This window comes from Lycium barbarum, chromosome 5 (assembly GCF_019175385.1).
Source record: "Lycium barbarum isolate Lr01 chromosome 5, ASM1917538v2, whole genome shotgun sequence".
NCBI classification, from domain to species: Eukaryota; Viridiplantae; Streptophyta; class Magnoliopsida; order Solanales; family Solanaceae; genus Lycium; species Lycium barbarum.
The window spans coordinates 84,041,860-84,067,494 of NC_083341.1; positions in this window are offsets into that span (position 1 = coordinate 84,041,860).

Genomic DNA, 25,635 nt, shown 5'->3' on the forward strand with positions numbered 1-25,635 from the left:
ACATAGAAATATCATAAATCTTACCTTAGATGCCATAGGATCAAGCCTTGGTTGATAATACTCCACTTGAGCAAAAACCCTAGTTCACCTCCATTGGGATTTCTTGACTTGAATGATCTTTAATGAGTTTCATACACTTGATTCTCTTGAATTCTTGATATTGATCTTTGATATCCTTTGTTTTCTTGTAGATGAAGAGTGGAGAATATTCTAGAGGTTTCTAGAGAGAAGTGGTGTGGAAATGAAATGAATTAATGAGCTTGGGTCTCCTTTTTAATGACTTAAAATCTGATTTGAAATGAACAGTAGTTGAAAGTGCAACAGTGGTCGTAAACTCAGTTTACGGTCCGTATTCCAGTTTACGGTTCGTATTCTGTGGGCGTATTAAAGGATGACAGAACCAGAAAGTCAGGCTGAGGACATGGTGGTTTACGAACTCACTTTACGATCCGTATTCCAATTTACGGTCCGTGTTTCAAGTCGTCTTTAACCATTCGAGCAATAGACAGAAAGTTGAAGTTTTGGTACTTGAAATACGATGTGGTAGTTTACGGCCCGTAAACTAATTTACGGTCCGTATTTCATTTTATGATCGACTGGGCCGAAGTGCAAATCTGCAGCTTTCACGTCTTCAGAACCTATTATTAGTCATTATGGAGCATAACCTATCTCTTATTGCAATTTCCTTTGGAATCTTACTTAGGGTCGTCAAATGTCGTTCCCTTATTATTAAAACATCGTATACGCTATGCCCTTTGTTAGCCTATCCACTGTACGTTCGCGGAGAAATTTTCAAGCTGTAACAGTGTTCTTGATTCATGAGTAATAACAATAGTTCATAATTATATATATAATTGACTTGAAAACATGCTTGTAACTTGGTAGATAAAATTATGAAGTTTCATATAAACATAATGAGAACACATGAGGAAGAATTCATGATTCATGGATTAAGCTAGGGTTCCTAATAACCGTAATGGAAGATTAGGAATACAATAACGAATATAAATACAAAATTAATGTACATAAATACGGGCTACCAATATGTTGGGTTCAATGCCCTAGGATTTGAACTTCATGAATATCAAGAAACGGAGCATGGGGAAGAACGTAGAGATTCCCACATGTGGATGGAAGTTCTACATACATTAATTGCTCCAAAACTTGAATTAAAGACTTGCGTTTTGGAGAAGATTTCCTAAATCTTGATTCTTGAACCTTGAGATGGGTTTTCTTGAAAACCCCAGATTAGGAACAATAATTTCTTGCTTAGATTATTAGAATATATGTTAGAATTGAGTTGGAAGGGTTTGGATTGACTTACCTTGATGTTTTGGATTGTTGCTAGGGCTTGGAATTGTGAATAATGAAATAAAAGAACTCAAGGCTTGAATTTATACAAAAGTGGGGCGGAAGTTATACGGACGTATTATACGGTCCGTATAAAGTTATACAGTCCGTATAATATGACCATATTTCATCATGGCTGAACAGAACGTCGATTTGGAGCATTATGAAGTACGGATGACTTATACGGTCCGTATAAAATTATATGGGCCGTATAAGTAGTTCGTATAACATGACCAGTGAACAGACTGCTCTGTACTCCTTCAATAAAATGGCCATAACCTTTTGTACAGATGTCCCCTTGACCCCCATAACTTTTACTCAGGAAGTTTTCCCAAATTCCAAATTAATAAAGGGTTTATGGTCCTAGGAAGTAAGACCTTCTACAAACTCACTTGCAAACATGCCCTGTAGAGTGGCTTCCAACTTTGCTTTGCCCAAAGACATTTCTTATGACTTGATTAGTTTTCAAAACACTTCCTATAACCCTCATATGGGTTTCATTATATTATCATCTTATGAGTCAAACCTTCACCCGAAGCTACGAGGTGTTACAATATCTCCCCCTTGGGATCATTCGTCCTCGAATGATAGGTCATGGTTAAGAATACGGCTGGACATGGCTTTACTACATGAACGTGAAGGAAACATGACATGAAACATGGAGACTGAACTAACATGACATGGTTACATGGAAGCGTGAATACTGAGACATGAACATGGGCACTGGATACATGACATGAGCGTGGAACATGAGACATAACATGACATGGGCTATGGAAAGTTACCTTGAGAGTTCTCTGCTTGCTCTTCAAACAAAAATGGGTACTTGGATTTCATATCCTCCTCGGCTTCCCATGTAGCTTCCTCAACTTTCTGACTTCTCCACAGGACTTTCACTGAGGCTGCTTCCTTAGTTCTCAACTTGCGAACCTGATGGTCAAGAATGGCTACGGGGATCACCTCATAGGTCAAACCATCCTTAACTGTTATAGTATCAATAGGAACAACCAACGACGGGTCTCCTACACACTTCCTCAACATGGACACATGAAACACGGGATGTACAACAGCCAAATCTTGTGGCAACTCAAGTTCATAGGCTACTAGACCGACCTTTCGCAGAATTTTGTAAGGTCCAATATATCTGGGACTGAGCTTCCCTTTCTTGCCAAATCTCATAACACCCTTCATGGGTGAGACTTTAAGGAAAACCCAATCATCAACTGAAAATTCTAAGTCCCTTCGCCTCACATCTGTGTAAGACTTCTGGCGACTCTGAGCCATTTTCAAACGCTTCTGTATTAACTTAACTTTCTCCATAGCCTGATAAACCAAATCTGGTTCTAACAACTCTGCTTCACCAACTTCGAACCAACCAATTGGTGATCTACACCTTTGCCCATACAGAGCTTCAAACGGTGCCATCCCAATGCTAGCATGATAATTGTTATTATAGGAAAACTCGATGAGAGGTAAATGGTCATCCCAATTACCCTTGAAATCTAGGATACATGCTCTCAACATGTCCTCAAGGGTCTGAATAGTGCACTCTGCCTGGCCATCTGTTTGTGGATGAAAAGCTGTGCTGAGGTTCACCTTGGTACCCAATTTTTTCTGGAAGGATTTCCAGAAGTTTGCGGTGAACTTAGCACCACGATATGAAATAATAGACACTGGGGTCCCATGCAATCTGACAATTTCTTTAACATATAACTTGGCGTAATCCTCTGCTGAATCTTTGGTCTTGACTGGAAAAAAGAGCGCTGACTTAGTAAGCCGGTCAACGATCACCCAAATAGAGTCATGTCTCCTGGCTGAACGAGGTAAACCTGATACAAAGTCCATATTGATCATTTCCCATTTCCAAACAGGAATATCAATATTCTGAGCCAAGCCACCAGGCCTCTGGTGTTCGGCTTTCACTTGCTAATAATTCGAACACTTAGCTACAAAATCTGCCACATTCTTCTTCATATCGTTCCACCAATAAATCTCCTTAAGATAATGATACATCTTAGTGGAACCTGGGTGAATAGAATACCTGGAATTGTGAGCTTCTGACACGATTCGCTCTCGGAGCCCATCTACATCTGGAATACACAATCTACCTCGATACCTCGAGGTACCATCATCTCCCCCTTGTTCGAAAGTCGTCGTCTTATGCTTGTGAATCCCCTCTTTCAGCTGCAACAAGTAAGGTTCATTAAACTATTTCTCCTTGACTTCAACCACTAAAGAGGAAAGGGCTCTATTCTGAACAACCACACCACCATCATCGGAGTCTAAAAGTCGAACTCCAAGATTGGCCAAACGGTGAACTTCCTTTGTCATAACTCTCTTATCTACGTCCATGTGGGCTAAACTTCCCATGGAACGCCGACTAAGAGCATCAGCTACAACATTCGCTTTCCCCGGATGATAAAGAATATCCATATTATAATCCTTAAGCAATTCGAGCCATCTCTTTTGCCTAAGATCCAGCTCCCTTTGCTTGAAGATATACTGCAGGCTTTTATGATCTGTGAAAATATCAACATGCACTCCATACAAATAGTGACGCCATATCTTAAGTGCAAAAACTACAGCTGCCAACTCTAGGTCATAAGTCGAATAATTCTTTTCGTGAACCTTGAGCTAACGAGATGCATAAGCTACAACCTTACCATGCTGCATTAAGACACATCTGAGACCAACTCCCGAAGCATCACAATAAACCACTAACCCTTCGGTTCCCTCTGGTAGAGTCAAAACTGGCGCAGAAGTCAGTCTCGTTTTTAATTCCTCGAAACTGCGCTCACAGGCATCTGACCACTAAAATTTAACTTCCTTCTTTATTAGCTTGGTCAATGGTGCTGAAATAGACGAAAACCCCTCTACGAAACGTCGATAATAGCCTGCTAGACCCAAGAAACTGCGGATATCTGAAACTGATGCGGGTCTGGCCAATTCTTAATGGCCTCAATCTTCTGAGAGTCAACCTGAACACCCTCACCAGAAATCACATGACCTAAGAAGGCTACCGACTTGAGTCAAAATTCACACTTAGAGAATTTTACATACAACTTGCGTTCCTTAAGAATCTAAAGAACTATGTGAAGGTGTTCTGCGTGCTTGGCCTTACTACGGGAGTAAATGAGGATATCATCTATGAAGACAATGACAAAAATGTCGAGGTATGGCTTGAAGACTCGATTCATGAGGTCCATGAATGCTGCTGGGGCATTGGTCAAACCGATGGACATGACACAGTATTCGAAATGACCATATCTGGTTCTAAAGGCTGTCTTAGGAATATCTTGTCCCCTAACCTTAAGCTGATGGTAACCTGATCGGAGATCTATCTTGGAGTAACATTGGGCACCCTGAAGCTGATCAAATAAGTCATCTATTCGTGGAAGAGGGTATTTGTTCTTGATCGTAACTTTATTGTGCTGTCGATAGTCAATACACATACGCAAAGAACCATCTTTCTTGCCAACGAAAAGGACTGGGGCACCCCATGGAGAGACACTGGGTCGGATAAAACCCTTGTCTAAAAGATCTTTGAGTTGAGCCTTAAGCTCGTGTAATTCAGCAGGAGACATCCTATAAGGTGGAATAGATATATGTTTCGTACCTGGGAGTAGGTCAATTGCGAAATCAATTTCCCTATCAGGAAGGATTCCGGGAAGATCCTCGGAGAAGACTTCTGGAAACTCATTAACAACAGAGACTGACTGAAGAGTTGGGGTCTGGGAAGCTGAATCCCTAACCCGAATGAGATGATAGATATAACCCTTAGACACCATTTTTCTTGCCTTGAGGTAAGAAATAAACCTACCCTTAGGACTTACTGAATCACCCTTCCACTCTAAGACTGGCTCATTAGGAAACTTGAAATTTACAGTTTTGGTTCTACAATCAACTGACGCATAACATGAATATAACCAGTCCATGCCCATGATTACGTCAAAATCTACCATTTCTAACTCACATAGGTCAGCTGGAACAACATGGTGATAGACTCTAACTGGACAACCCTTATAGACACGTCGAGCTATGACTGACTCACCAACTGGAGTTGACACTTCAAAAGTTCCTTTAGCTTTTCAAGTTCAATACCAAATTTCCTAGCAACATAAGGGGTGACATAGGATAGGGTGGATCCAGGGTCCATGAGAGCATAAACATCGAAACTGAAAACGATGAGTATACCTGTGACAATATCAGTACGGGGATCGATATCCTGGCGCCCGGTCAAAGCATACAAACGGTTTGGGCCACCGCTTGTGTTGCCGGATCTAGCTGGTACACGTCCTGCCTGAGTCTGGTTATTATGAGGAACTGACGAATTTACTGACTGAGTCCGATTACCTCCTGTGCCCTGTCTGATTGAAGGGCAATTTCGCTGAACATGGCCCGGCTGGCCACACCCATAGCAAATATTCGATCCAGAGCGGCACTCCCCAGGATGCCTCTTCCCACACTTAGCACAAATCGGATTGGTGAAGTTACTCTGAGTCACACTGGCCCGAGACTGGGAGCCTGACGACCTGAAATTCTACTAACGGTTATCTTTCCTGAACTTGGAAACTGGAGCACTTGCCGTGGATGGAGTAGGTCCGGCTGGCCTGTTCTTAAAGAACTTTCTGTTTTCATTACCGCTGAACTGTCCAGTAGACTTGGACCTCTTGTTGAACTCCTTGTATTTTGTCTTTCTGCAAGGCTTCCTCCTCCTCTAGCCTTGTCTCATTCCCTTGTACGAAAGCAACCATCTTGGAGATAGTCATCCCCTCATTCTGTGCGGCAATATTGTCCCCATCGTACAAATAGGGATTAAGACCGCCAACAAACCTCCTCACTCTTGCCCTCATGTCCGGTAACATATTTGGAGCATGCTTAGCCTGACTGATAAATTCTAAATAGTAGTCCTGAACTGACCTACCATTCTATTTAAGCTTCAGGAATTGCTCAGCCTTAGCTTCTCTTACTTCTATTGGCATAAAGTGGTCCAGGAATGCACTTGTGAATTCATCCCATGTAGCATCAGGTGTATCCTCACCTCGGGATAATTCCCAAGATTCATACCTGGTGTTAGAAATGCTCTGCAGCTGATGAGCTCCAAAAGTAGCTGCTTCGGTTTCCGTAACTGTCATAATCCAGAAGATTTTCTGAAGAGCATCGATGTATTCCTGAGGGTCCTCATCTTTCTTTGTCCCCGTAAAGACTGGGGGATTCATCCTGAGAAAGTCCTTAGTCTTAGAAGACTCTCCATTACCTCTTGAACTTGACCCAGATTCCTGACGTTGGGCCTGAGCTGCTACCAGTTGTGTGAGCATATTGATAGCATTCCTAACATCCACATCCGAATCAATAGGAGGTGTTACTGTAGGAGCGGTTGGGGCTGCTGTCTGAGTCCGAACAGTCTCTTCGCGAGTTGCTTCCGCAGTAGCCCCTTGGCTAGTGGCTGTAGCCTTTTTGGTGTATTTCCTTTTCGCAGGCATTTTCTGAAAATACGTACACGCACGAATTAGAAAGACATCCTAAAAGTACTGCTTTAACTGCACGATCTATAATATGAAAGAAGTGAGACAATCCTGAATGTCTTGGTGGAAAACTGTTTATATGTATGGGGCCCTCACACATATAAAAGTGACCCCACTGGACACAATTTCATAGACTCCCTAAAGACACTTGAACCTAGGGCTCTGATACCAAACTTTGTCACACCCCGAACCATGGCCTGGGCATAACACGACACTCGGGCCTTGCTTGCATGTGTCCGAGCGAACCTCATGGCTTGCTTGTCAACATGGGCATCAAAACAATATAATCTATATGATGCAATTTAAATGAATCATGAAAATGTAATTTGCGGAATAAAGTCTTGAAATTATATCGTAGCATGAAATATCATGAAAACATAACACTTTGCAAACATAAAAGCATAACTGACTTTGTGGACTAACATCTGTTTATGAAACCTCTAAAACATGTCTGAATACTAGCTACCAGGGCATGGCCCTGGACTACCATGGCATGGCCCTGGACTACCATCAACTGAATACTAATGCAGACTCCATGTTTAACCCCGAGAGGAGTGGGGCTACCAATAAGCTGATAACTGAAGTGATCTTACTGCGCAGGTGTATGCTCCTGAAAACCAGTATCTTCACCGTGAAGTGCAGGCCCCGGGCAAAAGGGACGTTAGTACATGGTGAATAGTACTAGTATGTAAAACCTGCTGAAATGAAGAACTTGGCACAATATAGGTATAGGACATGAACTGAAATTGAATGTAACTTGAACATGAGCATGAAACGTGAGTAAAGTCTGAAAACAGGAAATCAATGGAAATACATGTATGTAAAACTGCTTGTAACGTGGGGGACGCTATAGTATGACCGACAATATGATCTGGTACTTGCGTCCTACCAGCAGAACACTCACACCTTTCCAGGAATATGAGATTTAAGTAATAATAAGCATGTAAGGATCCAAACTGCATAATGAAGGTGTTGCCTCCTTGCTGACAACCCTTTTCCTACGGTGGCAATGTAGTTTCAGGCTATCTGAGCCTTCTCGGTTAACTAAGCAATTCCCAAAAACATGTACACGATATAGTTGGCTAAGAAGCCCATGATTTTCGTGAAATAACTTGTAAATAACATGTAATCATGATTTCGCGAAATAACTTGTAACATGGTTTCATGAAATATCTTGTAATATGGTTTCTTGAGATAAGTTGTCAAAGTCTTGCAAACGTGTTCTTGATTCATGAGTAATAACAATAGTTCATAATTATATATATAATTGACTTAAAAACATGCTTGTAACTTGCTAGATAAAATCATAAAGTTTCATATAAACATAATGAGAACACATGAGGAAGAATTCAAAATTCATGGATTAAGCTAGGTTTTCTAATAACCGTAATGGAAGATTAGGAATACAATAACGAATATAGATACAAAATTCATGTACATAAATACATAAATACGGGCTACCAATATGTTGGGTTTAATGCCCTAGGATTTGAACTTTATGAATATCAAGAAGCGGAGCATGGGGAAGAACGTAGAGATTCCCACATGTGGATGGAAGTTCTACATACATTAATTGCTCCAAAACTTGAATTAAAGACTTGAGTTTTGGAGATGATTTCCTAAATCTTGATTCTTGAACCTTGAGATGGGTTTTCTTGAAAACCCTAGATTAGGAACAATAATTTCTTGCTTAGATTATTAGAATATATGTTAGAATTGAGTTGGAAGGGTTTGGATTGACTTACCTTGATGTTTTGGATTGTTTCTAGGGCTTGGAATTGTGAATAATGAAATAAAAGAACTCAAGGCTTGAATTTATACAAAAGTGGGGCGGAAGTTATACGGACGTTTTATACGGTCCGTATAATATGATCATATTTCATCATGGCTGAACAGAATGTCGATTTGGAGCGTCATAAAGTACGGATGACTTATACGGTCCGTATAAAATTATACGGGCCGTATAAGTAGTTCGTATAACATGACCAGTGAACGGATTGCTCTGTACTCCTTCAGTAAAATGGTCATAACTTTTTGTACAGATGTCCCCTTGACCCCCAAAATATACCGTTGGAAAGGTATTTCAAAGGGCTACAACTTTTACTCAGGAAGTTTTCCCAAATTCCAAATTAATAAAGGGGTTTTGGTCGTAGGAAGTAAGACCTTCTACAAACTCACTTGCAAACATACCCCGTAGAGTGGCTTCCAACTTTGCTTTGCCCAAAGACATTTCTTATGACTTGATTAGTTTTCAAAACACTTCTTATAACCCTCTTATTGGTTCCATTATATTATCATCTTATGAGTCAAACCTTCACCCAAAGCTATGAGGTGTTACAGCCCGATCCATATCTCATTATCATTGTGCACCGGCTGATCAGGTGGCAATGTGTATATAACGCCTATCCCTTTCTCGATACCCCATATACATATAATATACGCGTATATAGCGCCTTCTGGTCAAGGGTCAATATGCATATGTATAATAGTTGCAATGCATAAGTGCAATGAGTAACTAGAACTCTCGGAGTAACATAAGGACGTACTATTTTCCCATACCCCATATACATATAATATACATGTATATAACGCCTTTTGGTCAAGGGCAATATGCATATGTATAATGAATGCAATGCATAGGTGCAATGAGTAACTAGAACTCTCGGACCCAAGAACAGAAGGAATAATCATAAAAAGTGATATAGGAATATCAAAGACTAAGGTACTCCTAATGCCTCTAAGAGTAGAGTAATATGGAAGCTCATTTACTCGTTTGTTCGTTCGTATCATAAGATTATGCCAAAATGAAAGAAATGATAACCTTAAAATACCTTTACGTATCCTTACTCACTTAACGTTCTCCTTCCAAGTTCAAAAAATCTACATCCAAGAGGAATCAAACTAAGGTTAAATCTTGAAAACACTTCTTAAGTTCAAATTAGCATAATTAACGAGTTAACAAAATTAGGGCAACACTTCCCCTATTTTGTCAACTTCCTTCATATCCTAAAACAACTCCCAAACAACAACAACAACAACATCCATAATGTCGTAATCAAGAGATTATATTCAATTCAACCTCAAAATTTATCCAAAATCCCCTTTTCAAGTTCAACTCATAGTCATCTTCTTCACTACATTATTCATAGCTTCTCCACTTTAATTCTTTTCCTTTCTAACGAGTACTAAACCTTTAAATCAACTCAATCATATTATACAAATAAGATGGAGAACATACCTTACAATTGAGCAACTTCACCTCACTCAACTCCCTCCAAGATCAAGTTCACCACAACTTTGAAGAGAAGTAAGAACAATCACCTTGCTTGGATTACCTTTGAGTTTTGATGTTGATTCTCTCTGTAGATGATATGGAAAGGTGTGGAGTGATCGGAAACCTTCAAGAACTCTTAGGAAGCCTATAGAAAGGTAGGTAAATAAGTGTGGAGAGTTGGAAATAAATTTGGGGTCGTTTGGGATTTAAAAAAGTGGCAAAATCACACCCGACTCACTTGGCGGAGAGTATGCGACCTAGCACACTAAGTGTGAAGCCGCACACTCTCTCCACCACTTAGGGGTGGTGTTGGCCATTGATTACACCCAAAATGGGGAGTTTTCAGTCAGTATGCGGCTCAGCACACTCAATGTGCGACCACACACTACCCTGGTTTCCCAGATTTCGCGAAATTGCGTTCTTTTCGATTCGTTCGACCTCTAATCCTTATGGAACCTTCTTGGAACTTGTATAAAACTTCATTAAATATATAAGGGGACTTATATATCTCCCTCAAAGTTATTCTAGGCAATGTGTAACTCACATAACATGAAATCTTCCGAAACATGACTCAACCTCAACTTTTTCCGACGAACTTACTTCCATTGCCTCAATAACTCTGAAACCCGAAGGTATATACTTAGCATTATCAAATACCCTTCTTAACCTTACAAAGGCTTCATTTCCACTCTAGGTTTACATTAGCATATTCATAATGCGAGCGACACGAAATTTCCAAGGTGTAACAGACTATGAATATCATAATTACCCACAGGGATTATGAATGTTGTAAATATAGAATATCTTGCTAGTTAATTGATAATTCTACCGTAAAGAATGAATCTAATTGAATTAAAAATTTAGCCCACAGGCAATTGTTATGTCAGTAGATTCAATTTTATATTATTTGCCTCAAATTTATTAAGCATGTATGTTTGTATATCATTTGCAGTTCTGCAACCTGCGAATTTCTCTGATATTTGTGATATTCCCGAACTGAATGGTGAGAACTATATGATTTGGAAGGAAAAAATTCTTCTTCACTTAGTGTCACGACCTAAGATATATGGGCCATGATGGGCCCCCGGGCCGTACCTGCCGAGCACCACTTAACATACATACGTCTCATAGGTCATATCTGAGTGGGCCATAATGCTAACTCATAGATATCATAAGCTGTATGGGACCCAAACCCAAATACAATATACATACATCATCAAGCTGATTCCATGTATACAAGCCGACAAGGCTATCAAAATGATGATATAACAAAACATAGACCGAGAAGGTCATGGATCATCTGACTGTGCATATCTGTCTACGAACCTCTATTGGAGTGCATAACATGATAGGGACGGGATAGGACCCCGCCATACCCATCTGTACACAAAATAACTATACCAACTGGATTGTAACTCCGAAACAAGTGGAGTGCTCCGGTAAAAGCGCTGAGAAGTCAGCCTAAGGGTCTGAACCGTCTCCCTGCGGGCATGAACGCAGCGTTCACAAATAAAAGGACGTCAGTACGAATAATGTACCGAGCATATAAGGCAATAGAATAACTGAAACTGAACTGAAAACTATATAATCTGGAGGCCAAGGAATGTCCTGAACATCTTACCTAATATGTCTCATATAAAATGCAATGTAATAGTATTATATATATCACTGACCAAGTGGCCAGGCAACTAAAATATATATATATATATATATCTCACTAACCTGTCGGCCAGGCAATCTGTCTCACTGACCCGTCAGCCAGGCAATTTGTCTCACTGACCTGTTGGCCAGGCATATCTTTTTCACTGACCTGTAGGCCAGGCATATCTGTCTCACTGACCAAGTGGCCAAGCTAAAGAAAATGTCTCACTCACCAAGCGGTCAGGCTAAATAAAATATATGCATAGCATGCTGCGTATCATGTATAAACCGAAATGTTTGGGGATGTCAACATGTCTCTTTCTGACTCTTCTATTAAATGAACTAAGGAGCGGAAAGAAAATCGCTCAAAAGATATAATATCACACCTAAATTTTTACACCTCTATGACAACTCTAAACAATAGTTCTCTTTCTTTAAGATTTGATAAATGCTTATTATCTACGAATTATGCCAAGATAATAAAGGATAACCATTACACACCTCAAGTTGCCCAAGCAACCCAACAATCGAGCTATTTACAACTAGCACGCCAATCCTATAACAAGGAATACATATACAAACTTAGACGGTGCTAGTATATCAACGATAACTTGATTTTAAAATGAAATGGAAAACTTTTCCCCCATTACCTATTCATTACAACAAGGTCCACAACTAACAATTTACACAACAACTCCATATGACCTCCTTTAACCTCAAATTCTCCATATCTAAAGATATACCATTAAGAAACCTCATATACACTTGTATGCAACACTTCCTCAACATTACTATTATCCCTCATAACAAAATTATACTCAAAACATGCTAACAATTATAGCACAAGTTAATTTGCAACTCAAAATATCATCAAATTCATATTTGGACTTTTCCTCCAATTTCTTCTCCTCAAATCTTAACATAATTACCAAATAAACTTATAAACATGAAACTATGATGAAATCTTGCCTCAAAATTCAAGAACACTTCAATTACAAAGTCACTTTACCTTAAAATACCCTCCAAAGCTTTTACAAGAAGAAGAGACAAGCTTCAACCTCACTTTGAAACCCAAAGCACCTTAATCTTCACTTTGATCTTTGATTTAGGCTTGGAGATGTGTTTGAATGTGTTTTGAAAAGTCTCTAGAGCTTTCTGAAACTTGGGGCTATGTTTAAAATGGTTAAAATAAAGAGGGGTCATCATACTTAAAATATAAAAAATTCCACCGACTTACAAAATACTGGCCGTATTTCTTGGCCGTATAAATTATATGGTCCGTATCTCCTGTCGTATAATTTTATATGGGCCGTAAATTTGGCCGTATTTCTCAGATTTGCAATTTGTCAGTTGCATTGGAAAGAAGACCCTGAAATTTAATTTACATAGGTTATGCATTCCATAACTCCTCATATGCCAAGAGATATACCTCCCTCAAGTTGGACCAAAATTCCTATCCAAAATTCTGCCAAGTTTTTCCAAAGTTTCGATGAACTTAATTTCTTTGATTCGCTTGATCCCGGAACCTTTAGATACTTGCTTAACACTTGTTAAAAGTCTTTCTTACCCTTATAAGGGTTCCATGACCTCTCCGGTTGTGCTAGTTTACCTCTGACACAACCAACGCGAAAATTTGAGAGGTGTAACATCATATATATATATATACGGTTCGTATCCTTGGCCATATAACATTATACGGCCAATGTACTACATATAGGCCAACGTCCTGTCCGTATAAAATTATGCGGTCCGTATAGTTGGCCGTATAATACCATCTCCAAAATTGCCTTCTTTGGAAATTTTTAAAATCTTTAAATACGGTCCATATCTCAAAATACGGACCATATCTCAACTATACGGTCCACGTTCAATATTTTCCAGAAATAACTTTTAACGAACCTTTCTGCTTCGATTCACTTATTCTCTAATCCTTCCGTAACTTACCAAACATGAACTTAAACACTTATAAGCATAAGCTAAACATGTCCAACCTCGTATAACCTTGAAGGCAAATCCTGGTGTTCGAATTTAAGATAGCTAACGTACGACGAATCTTAATGTAGAAAACTACAAGGTGTAACATTCCTCCCTCCTTAGAAACATTCTTCCTCGAATGTTAACTTTCAGGAATTCTATAAAAATTTCGGCAGAGTTTCCATTGTAACTACACCACTACCAACCTGCACACAGCAACCCAAACCATACAATGCCACACAGGGCCCAACAATCAATAACAAGAATGACCTCACACGACCAGTAATCATAAGAAATGGAACAATACGCACCTGAAGGCTGTGATGTTTCAGTCTGGGTCCCCTCTTGGCAAAATAAGCGCGGATATCAAAATCTCCTGTCTTCTTTATCTTTTCAAGTCATTTCATCTATATTCACATTCCTTCATAAGACTTTTACTGAGGCTACATCTTTGGTTCTTAATCCACGAATCTAGAACTTGGCGATCTGAGAGGGTAATAGGAACTCTCTCGTACGATAGTTATTTTGTAATAAAAAAATTATCAACTGGCGCAACTCTGGAAGGATTTCCAATACACTTACGAAGCGTGGACATATGATAAACTGGATGTACAGATTCTCAATCTGAGGGTAAATCTAAGTCGTAGGCCATTTGGCTCACTTTGCTTGTAGTCCTGCGAAAGCTAAAATATCTAGGGGTAAACTTGTCCTCCTTATCAAATCTCATAAATCCCATCAGATTGAAATTCCAAATCTTAAACCGGATAACCAAAGATACTAGGTGACCGAATAATTCCACATATAGCTCACATAATTCTTTATAGTTATAAAATCCATATTGATCATTCCTTCATTTCTCAATGACATATCCACATGTTTGCTCGGTCCTTCAGGATTTTATTTATTTATTAACGAACCATAAACCCTGTGATATTCCCTTTTTATTGATCCACTAAGGTCATGATACATCTTTGTTGCCTCTGAATAGATCATCTACCCTTGCTATATTTAACATAAACTTGGTTTCTATATCTTAGGAATCCATCTTTCTGAGAGACTCCTTTCCTGAATCCTCTTTCGACCTTTGGTTTAAGAGGTATACTATATCTAGGATATAATGTCTTTACTCAGTTTTCCCGACATACACCATATTTTTCTATTACTATCCTTGGTTATGCCATGCTTCACTGATTGAATCTTTATATAGATCTTAGTAAGCTTATATCATTTCTGCGACATATAACTCTATACCCTTCTGCTACCTTCCAGAATAAATGTATCCACTTCAGTGATAGATCTATCCTTATCTATCTTAGTGCTATGAATCTGTCTTACACGAACTTACTCCTCATTATCCTCTTCACTACCGCTACTAGCCTTTAGTTCCTTACTTAGGTTCATCTTATTCCATTTACTTACAACGAGACTATAATTCCTTTACGTCTCAAATATTCTATGACTAAAATTCTTGTACCTTCTATAAGATTGTGCCCTCATGTTATCTTACGTGTCTATCATTTTTCATCATAGGCAATTATCGTCAAGTACTCGCTGACCTTGGTAAAACTCATCCTCATTTCATCCTTCTTTAAGGCTTATCGCTTCTTTCTTAACTGTCCTGCGATGTTGAGACTTCGTATCATTACAACTTGTTTGAGGCAGCTATATCATCTATATTTAATTTTTAGTCCACCATTTACTCCGAGGGTCATCGTACTCCATTTTTCCTCGTTTCTTCATTTTTGGACCTCTCATAACGTCTTTGTCTAGTAACTTCGAGTAGAACCTTCCTTGGAGTCCTATCTCCCAACCTTTTCCTAGTCGTGCATATGACTGAATGACTGCATCTATCGTCAAATCGTTCTTGCACCTTATCGTTATGCTTGTATAATTATCCTTTTGAGGTGGTTCCCGATTCCTTTTTGTTACTATCCTTCCATCTTCTAACAAGCATACTCTTGATCCCATACTTGTCGTCGCATCTTCCCTCCTTAAGGTTGTAGCCCAATACTATATGTTTATCATCACAATTATCTTCTCTTTTATTTTCTATAATACATACTTCGAGCGAATCCGCAACTAGTCTTAACCGTAGCTGTTCGTCGTTTGAGTCTATCTGGTCAGTCGTACATACATGTAAAGGGTCACATATCCTCATAGACATACTAGCCCTGGATAGGCCTAATCTTTCATCGAAGAGATCTTCATAATTCTCCTTATCATCCTTCCAGAAATCACCTTTCTTTTATTACTCGCTTTCCCATTATCACTGTAATGGTTTATAGTATAGTATTCCATTTCCAAATATTTGCCCTGATTGTTACCTGAACGCTCGCTTCTTTAGGCAGGTCTATTTTAGACCACAAGTGTTATGTCCCGTATTTTATACATTGGGACAATCCGGATTAACTATGATAAGTTAGGGCCAAGACCATTCCGGGACTTGAAGTCGAGACTTTTGACCTTCGATTTTATTTTGAGACATAAGTTGTTCATGAAATTGTTGGCATGGAACACTTAGGAAAAGTTGGGACCAAAAGTCACATAATTGGAAGTTGAAAATCATGCAAGTAGTCCCACACTTTGTGGCCAATTTTAAATGGTCCAACTCATGGGTGGACCATGGACACTTGGAGGGTTCATCTTGGGGCTTAAAAGATGACTTCTAAGTCATCTTCTAGCACTTCCACACTTAGCAAAATAAACCAAGAAGTTGAAGAACTTCAACAACAACCATTCGGCCAAGCCAAGGGAAAACCAAATCCAATTTGAGCCATTCCAAAAATATTTCTTTGGTGCAAATCCACTAATTGGAGGTCCCTAAGTAACGTGGAAGTGTTGTTGGAGCGATCAAGCCATCCGTTTAGTAGATCGCAAACCCTAGGTAAAGTGTGGAGTTGAAGAAGAAAGGTAAGATTTGATCTTGTTTTATGTGTTATAAATGTTGTATGCATGTTGTAGTATGCTAAAATGGATGAAAATCATGAGATAGGGTATGTTGGAAGTGGGTCGTGTGCTTGGTGTGTTAGCCGTGTGAGGTGTGTGTATGTTGTGTGGTGTGGAGGTGATGAATTGATCTTATGTAGCATGTTTGATTGTTGTAGTGTGTAGGATGGCTAAGAATCACTAATATATGCATGTGTGGTGATAGCCGAATGTGGGTCATACTATATGCCAAAGAACGCATTAATGTCGCTTAATGTTTTAGTGGTTGTTGTGATGACTTTTATGTTGGAAATAAGAGTTTAATGTCGCAAGTTGATATGGTAAGTGTTGCGGACTGATTTGGAGAATTATGTGCAATTAATGCAACTTTTATTTTCATGAGAATGGCATTGTTAGAATGTGGATTGTTGGTGCAAATCATGATTCGAAAGTCGGAAGTGTGTATAGCGAGGTTCTCGGGTTTGGGACTGTTTTCGGGAAAATTGGAGCAATTGTTGGATTGTTGGAAATATTGTGTAAGTTGTTTAAAATGTCCTTGAATATTGTTGGTATGGGTTCGGGTTGGTAATTGAATGTATGAGCGGTATTGTGGCTTGAATGTAAGCCGTCGAATTGAATATTATGAATGTTGTTTAATGATGTAAAAGAGAGCTATTAATGTTATATTGCCTTTCGGATTGGTCATTGGGGTTGTTAGGTTGGTTATTGTTGTTGTGATTGTTGATTTGGCCGAGTTAAATTCTCGGGGTTGGCCTATTTACAGGGGAAATGCTGCCCAAATTTCTGTAGAATTGAGTGTTAGTTTGGAATAAATCGCCTAAATGCCTATGTCTAATGTTTGATATTCGTTGACGTATTTGTAGACCTTGGGGAGCCCGAGGCGTAGGTTGGGATTAGCTTGAGTTGGGCTAGCTTGGAGTGCGTACGAGGTATGTAAAGCTCAAACCTTCCTTCTTTTGGCATGCCTTAGTTATACATAGGTTATATCACGAGCCTCGAGGAAATTCTAAATTCGCAATCCGAGTACGTTATGACTCTTATATATTTCTTGGCACTCGTATGTTTGATGTGATGAAATATGAATCCTTATGTCTTCGAAATAACTGATTTCCAAATGTTTCACAAAAAGTTCTGTTTTAAAGAATTCCGTAATTATGGACGCCGTATCTTTCACTTAAAGGCTCAGATTGCTTCGATATCTTCGTAGAAGTTTGTATGGCGTATGATGAGTATGTTCTCCATAGGCGGGCCCGGCTCGGGTCGATACCCGTCCGTGGGTCCCGCGACTTTCCTTTATGTAATTTGGAAGACTTTTGAAAGAATTTGGTATGACTATTATTTCGATTTTCAAGTATGGTCATTTTACTTATATTTGAGTCCATGATAATGATTTTATGCATATGGTTACTCACGACTCTGCTCGTGCGTTCTGTTATATCTTTCGCCGGATCCCGGGCCGGTTCTATTGTCGTGTGCACTTTGATATATTTCGGTGTTATGCTGTGTTGATGGTTCACTGAGCCACTCGCTAGAGGGCCGGGTTCCACTTATATTTGGCGTTATGCTGTGTATGGCGTTATGCTGTGTTATGATGTGTGATGGGGATACGGAGATTTGAACCTTCTGGTGTTATACTGTGTTATGGCGCCATCGACGGGCGGGCGACCATATTCTCTGTGCCCTATGCATGACTTATATTTTGAGAGTAAACATTTTGATATTTTGGGTTTGCACTTATGTTCTGTACTTCTATTTCATTTATGCCTCAGATTTGTTTTCTGTATATTCTGCTTTGCATACTCAGTACATATTTCGTACTGACCCCCTTTCTTCGGGGGCCTGCGTTTCATGCCCGCAGGTGCAGACGCACAGTTTGGTGATCCAGTCATTTAGGACACCCTCTTCTGCTGTTTGGAGTGCTCCTCTTATTCCGGAGCCTACATTTTGGTATATATCTTCGTTCGTTGCATATGTATGTATTTGTTCAGGGGTACGGCGGGGCCCTGTCCCGCCATATGATTCGGTCTGTCTGTTTAGAGGTCTGTAGACGTATATGTGGGTTTTGTGCCTACTTCTGTACGGGTGTGTTTGTATGATCCCACTTGCCATGGCAGCCTTGTCGGCGTGCGTTTGTATATGTTTTGGGCCATTGCGCCATTTGATAGCCTTGTCGGCTTCTGATATATATGTACATATATGGTTGTGTTTGAAATGTGTCTGAGACAGTTTGATATAATTTGAGGCAGCGTGTGATATTTGTGCCCGTATACGCTATCTGTATGTGATTCAGATTTGATGAGTGTGTTCGGGTACCCAGTTCGGGCACTAGTCACGGCCTACGGGGTTGGGTCGTGACAACAAGTTCATCTCATTAATGAAGGTCGTATTCGTATCAATTTGCGACTTCAAACTCCTCCAATGCCCCTCATACAAATAATTCTTTCAAAACATCACTCACTTCCTTCATTAGCTATTCAGCCTTGTACTACTAACTCAATATTCCTGTGATAATAAAACTTTTTGGAGAGAAATTTTTCGTACCTTGGTCCTACCTTGTCTTATACATTCTTGTGAAAACAATTCATGATTCATATATCCTTATACTCGTATCTCTGTATAATATCCTTTCCAATACCTTATACGATAAGAAGGCCCTCGTCGATATCTAACTCATTGAGTGGCATACATCGCTCTCTTACCTTTTCTAACTAATCGTATCGCTTTTTAGACATTCAAACAATAACTATCCTTGGCGAATCTTGCATTACGTATCCTATCCCTTTTAGACATTAAGCATCATCATCCTTACAACCAATACTCTTCTCCCTTCTTCCTTTTTCCGTAATTCATGTTTTACCTCTTTCTGTTCGTAAATCATTTGCATATTTACAGTCAAGTGTCATATTTAAACATACACTTATCTTTTCCACTTCTTACCTCGAGGAAAAAATGCAACTCCTATCTAATCATACCGATACCTCATTAATAAAGCACTTCTAAGGTTGCTAACCACTCATAGTATAACCAAAAGTCGTTTACTATCGCCCAACTGAAAATCCCATCAAACTTCTCTTCTTTTTAAGTCCCATCAGTAATACTTCAAAATTTATCTTAACAGAATTGCATCTAATATAATACCACCCTCAAGGATGTATAAACATTATTAGCACAATAATTGTACCTAACATCATCATTCATCCCCTCCTACTACACTATCTCCCCTTACTTACAAGTCATTCGTATCTTACTAATTCCCTTTAACACCCATTATTCGTAATACGGTAAGTACAAGTTCTTCATCAAACTATGTCTTATTCATACCTTTCCTGTTTAATCATACCACAACCTTAATACTATATCCACCATTCTGTTAACATATTCACCCATCGGCTGACCACAGATTGCACTTAAGGTTACTCTTTAAGGTTTCTTCTTCCCTTTTTTTCCTTAATATAATTATTAGGGCTTTATGACTTACCGTCGTTGCATAACATAAAGCATTTCAAAATCATACTTGCTTAATTTTTAACACTTTACTAAAGCGACAAATATACCTTCTATTATTAGTTGCTTTGGTCCCAAAATTCCGACGGATGTGAGTCTCTCTATAGCCCTACTCTAGAACCCTTATCTGGCACGAATAGCTCTAACATGGGCTGGGAAAATTCTTCTTCTTGTTGTCTATCTATCGGTCACTCACCGCCACTCGAAGCTTCTACAAGCGTGCCAACTATACTAACCTGTCCGGTTTGACCACCACCTTCATTTGAACCTTGCCCCGAAGATGACGTCAAGTCTTGATTAATAGGATCTTTAGGCGGAAAACTCCCCGGTTCCTTGGAAAGCCCTGTACTCTCCGCTGTTCTACCATAATCCGAAGCTTGTGGTTCAACTCCTAGCATTGGCCTTTCCTTTCCTTGCCCAGCTATGGCCAAAGGCGAAACTGGCAACATTAGAGGTTTTCCTGGCTCCTTTACCCTTATCAAAGTCGATGATACCTGTAGTGCTGATTCATCATGAATCTCTGAGGGGTCTGTTTCCATAGAAGATATGATCTCGGATGGGTCCGTCTCAATGGAGGGTACATCCTCACTTGGGTCCTCCTCCAAAGTGTAACTTAATCCTCCCCCTGACATCATTGCAATCCTTGAATCCCTCGTTATCCTTTCTAAAGGATTCGTCATCAAATTTTAAAATAACAGAAGTCAGGGTTGAAGATTTTACACCCTATTGCTCAGCCCTATGGCACGATCTAGGATACAAAGAAGGGTAACCTGTCACGACCCGCCTAGGGGCCGCGACGAGCACTCGGTGCTAGCCCACCCGGGCACCCCTTGACTCATACTTATGCTTACATCTAGGTGAGCCACATAATTAGACATGCATTTTCTTTCATTCATCAAACTAGTCCCATCGGACAATCACATCTTTAAATCATCATTAGCATTATGCCACATCAGATGTACATAAGCCGACAAGGCTACCATAAGGTGTACAAAATATAGGCCGACAAGGCCAGACATATCTAACCGTATACACGTGACTACGAGCCTCTAAGAGTATAACAGAACATATGAGCGGGACCGGACCCCGCTATGCCCATAATTATATACACAAAAGAATAAGTACCCAAAAGCTATGGCTCCGGAAGAAAAGGAGCTCTGCTATGCAATCTCTGAATAAGTAGCTATGGATCAAGTCTATCTCCCTGTGCACCTGCGGGCATGACGCAGCGTCCACAAACAAAAGGACGTCAGTACGAAGAATGTACTGAGTATGTAAAGCATGATCAACATCGATATATAAGCATAGTAAACAACATGTGAAGTAGCATAGGAGGGGAAGACAATAATGTCATCATCATGGAACTTACCTACCTTTCATAGTAAATTCCCATTTCTCTTGCGTATTTAATAATAGTGCTCGTATTAGTATACATGCTCCTGTTCGCATTCATATACATAGTCTTTTCACATTCATATTCATATTATATACATAGCGTACCCGACCATAAGGTTCGGTGTTTCATACATACTTGGCCAACCAAGGCTCAATGTTATATCTACCTGGCCCTACCAAGGCTTCAGGGTTATCCGTACCATCTGCAGATGTGTGCGCGCGTTACGTAATCATATACATACATATGTATAAACATATACTCTACCCAGCACCATAGGCTCGGGGTTTCATTATAGCCCTTTATAGGCACACATACATCTAATAGCCCGTAGGTACCTTTAACATCATTATTATTATCATTATCATGACTATCATCATCATTATCGTTACATCTATATCATAGGCTTACTCGTTATATGAGGAGCGTAGTACAAACGTAGTACATATCGAAGATTGTGAGCTTATGAGCTCGGAGATCAATCATTTGGAGACAACATACTCGTATAGAGGATTTAGGAATTTGGCCAAAGAACCATGCCTTATGAAAGAAGGGTTAGCCTTACATACCTTTTTGTCGGACTATTCTACACTTGCACGTCCCCTTCTAATGTTAGCGTTTCTAACTTCATTAATATCATAACAATGGCCATTAGTCATTCACATTATCCACATTATCTAGATTTCTCAACTTGCTTCTAATTCATCCATATTCAAGGTCATAACACCCAAATTCGTCCATCCGTCTAAAGTGTCTAGTTCATGATCTTAATACCATTTATAACACATTCATATCACAACACAACAACATTCGTGATTCAATTCAAACTATTCCTCAAAATGTCACTATTCATCATTCATGACCTAGTTGACCATATTTTCTACAATCCATGCATTTCAACTCTCCAATATCTTAAACATCATATAAATATCATGAATCTTACCTTAGAAATTGTAGGAACAAGCTTTAGTTGATAATACTCCACTTTGAGCAAAACCCTAGTTTTTCTCCATTTGGATTTCTTGACTTGGATAACCTTTGATGATGTTCTTACTCTTGATTCACTTTGTTTTATGTTGTTGATGACTTATGATCCTTGAAAGCTTGGATAATAAATGTAGAGAGAGGTTTTAGAGAGAAGGTGTGTAATGTGGAAATGAAATAAAACAAGTGTTGGTCCCTTTTTTTAATGAATTGCAAAATCTGTGCTGCGGTGAACAGTGGTCGTAAACTGAGTTTATGACCACGTATTCCATTTTACGGTTCGTCCCTTGCAGTCGTCTTTAAGTTTTTCAAAAACCAGAAACTTTGGCTGCTTGCATGGTGATTTACGACCATGGTTTACGGGCCGTAAATCACTTTATGGTCCGTCAACCAGATCGTATTTTACCATTTCCTCAACTGGCAGAAAGTTGAAGGCTTGCATGCCAGTTTACGACCTGGCAGTTTACGGACCGTATACCAGTTTACGGTCCGTATTTGCACTTTACGACCACTGGGCAGATTGCAATTCTGCAACTTTCCATATTTCTTCGACTCCTCATTTTAATTACCCATATCCATGCACATGCATTGCTCACCTCACCTTGCCTTATCTTAGCCAACTTTCTCGTCTTACATCGGATTCCTTTGAAATCTCGCCTAAGGTCATCAAACGTCGTTTTTTGCTCATGGACATCATACACCCATACTTATCACTAGTTCGTTCACTTACGTACCAACGGAAAATTTTTCCGAGGTGTAACATAACCATCCTAAATGCCCTGCAGCCTCCTGTTTATAAGTGTGGCGCGCTACACATCCATAAACAAGACTCTACTGGACACGGCTCGTAGACAAATCCTAGGAGGAACTGCTCTGATACCACTTTTGTCGCGACCCAAGCTAGATGGGCCATGACGGGCACCCGAGCCGTACCTGTCTAGCACCACTAAACATATATATGTCTCATAGTCATATCTGAGTAGGCTATAATTCTAACTCATAGATATCATAAGTTGTATGGGACACAAGCCCAAAGATAATATACATACATCATCAAGCTGATTCCATGTATACAAGACGACAAGGCTATCAAAATGATGATACAACAAAACACAGATCGAGAAGGTCATGGAACATCTGACTGTGCATATCTGTCTACGAGCCTCTATTGGAGTGCATAACATAATAGGGACGGGACAGGACCCCACAATACTCATCTGTACACAAAATAACCATACCAACTGGATTGTAACTCCGGAACAAGTGGAGTGCTCCTGTACAGGCGCTAGAAGTCAGCCTAAGGGTCTGAATCATCTTCCTGTCTACCTGCGGGCATGAACACAACATCCACAAATAAAAGGATATCAGTACGAATAATGTATTGAGTATGTAAGACAATACAATAACTGAAACTGAAACTGAAACTAAACTGAAAACAATATAATCTGGAGGCTAAGGAATGTCCGAAACATCTCACCTGATATTTATCATATGGAATGCAATGTAATAGTAGTATATATCTCACTGAACAAGTCGCCAGGCAGCTGAAAAATATATATATATATCTCACTGACCCGTCGGCCAGGTAATCTGTCTCACTGAACCGTTGGCCAGGCATATCTGTCTTTACTGACCCGTAGGCCAGGCATATCTCTCTCACTGACCCGTAGGCCAGGCATAAGAAAATGTCTCACTGACCAAGTGACCAGGCTAAATAAAATATATGTATAACATGTTGCGTATCATGTATAAACCGAAATGTCTGGGGATGACAACATGTCTCTTTCTTTCTCTTCTATTAACAATGAACTAAGGAGCGGAAAGAAAATCCCTCAGAAGATACAATATCACACCTAAATCGTTACACCTCTAAACAATAGTTCTCTTTCATTAAGATTCGATAAATGCTTATTATCTATGGATCATGCCAAGAAAAGAAAGGATAGCCATTACATATAGTCGCCCAAGCAACCCAACAATCGAGCTATTTACAACTAGCACGCCAATCCTATAACAAGGAATACATATACAAACTTAGATTGCGTTAGTATATCAACGATAACTTGATTCTAAAATTAAATAGACAACTTTTCCCCTATTTCTTATTCATTACCGCAAGGTCCACAACCAACAATTTACACTACAACTCCATATGACCTCTTTTAACCTTAAATTCTCCATATCTAAAGATATACCATTAAGCAACCTTATATACACTTGTATCCAACACTTCCTCAACATTACTATTATCCCTCATAACAAAATTATACTCAAAATATGCTAACAATTATAGCTCAAGTTAATTTACAACTCAAAATATCATCAAATTCGTATTTGGACTTTTTATCCAATTTCTTCTCCTCAAATCTAAACATAATTACCAAATAAACCCATAAACATGAAACTAAGATGAAATATTAGCTCAAAATTCAAGAACACTTCAATTCCCAAGTCACTTCACCTTTAAATACCCTCCAAAGCTTTTACAAGAAGAAAAGACAAGCTTCAACCTCACTTTGAAACCCTAACCACCTTATTCTTCACTTTGATCTTTCATATAGGCTTGGATATGTGTTTGCTGTGTTTTGGACAGTCTCTAGGGCTTTCTTGAACTTGGGGCTATGTTTAAAATGATTAAAACGAAGAGGGGTTATCATACTTAAAATCTTAAAAATTCCACCGGCTTACAAAATACTGGCCGTATTTCTTGGCCATATAAATTATATGGTCCGTATCTCCGATCGTATAATTTTATACGGGCCGTAAATTTGGCCGTATTTCTCAGATTTGTAACATTATACAGCCAACGTCCTGGTCGTATAAAATTATATGATCTGTATAGTTAGCTGTATAATACCATATCAAAAATTGCCTTCTCTGGAAATTTTTAAAATCTTTAAATACGGTCCATATCTCAAAATACAGACCATATCTCAATTATATGGTCCACGTTCTATATTTTCCAGAAACAACTTTTAATGGACCTTTCCGCTTCGATTCACTTATTCTCTAATCCTTTCGTAACTTACCAAACATGAACTTAA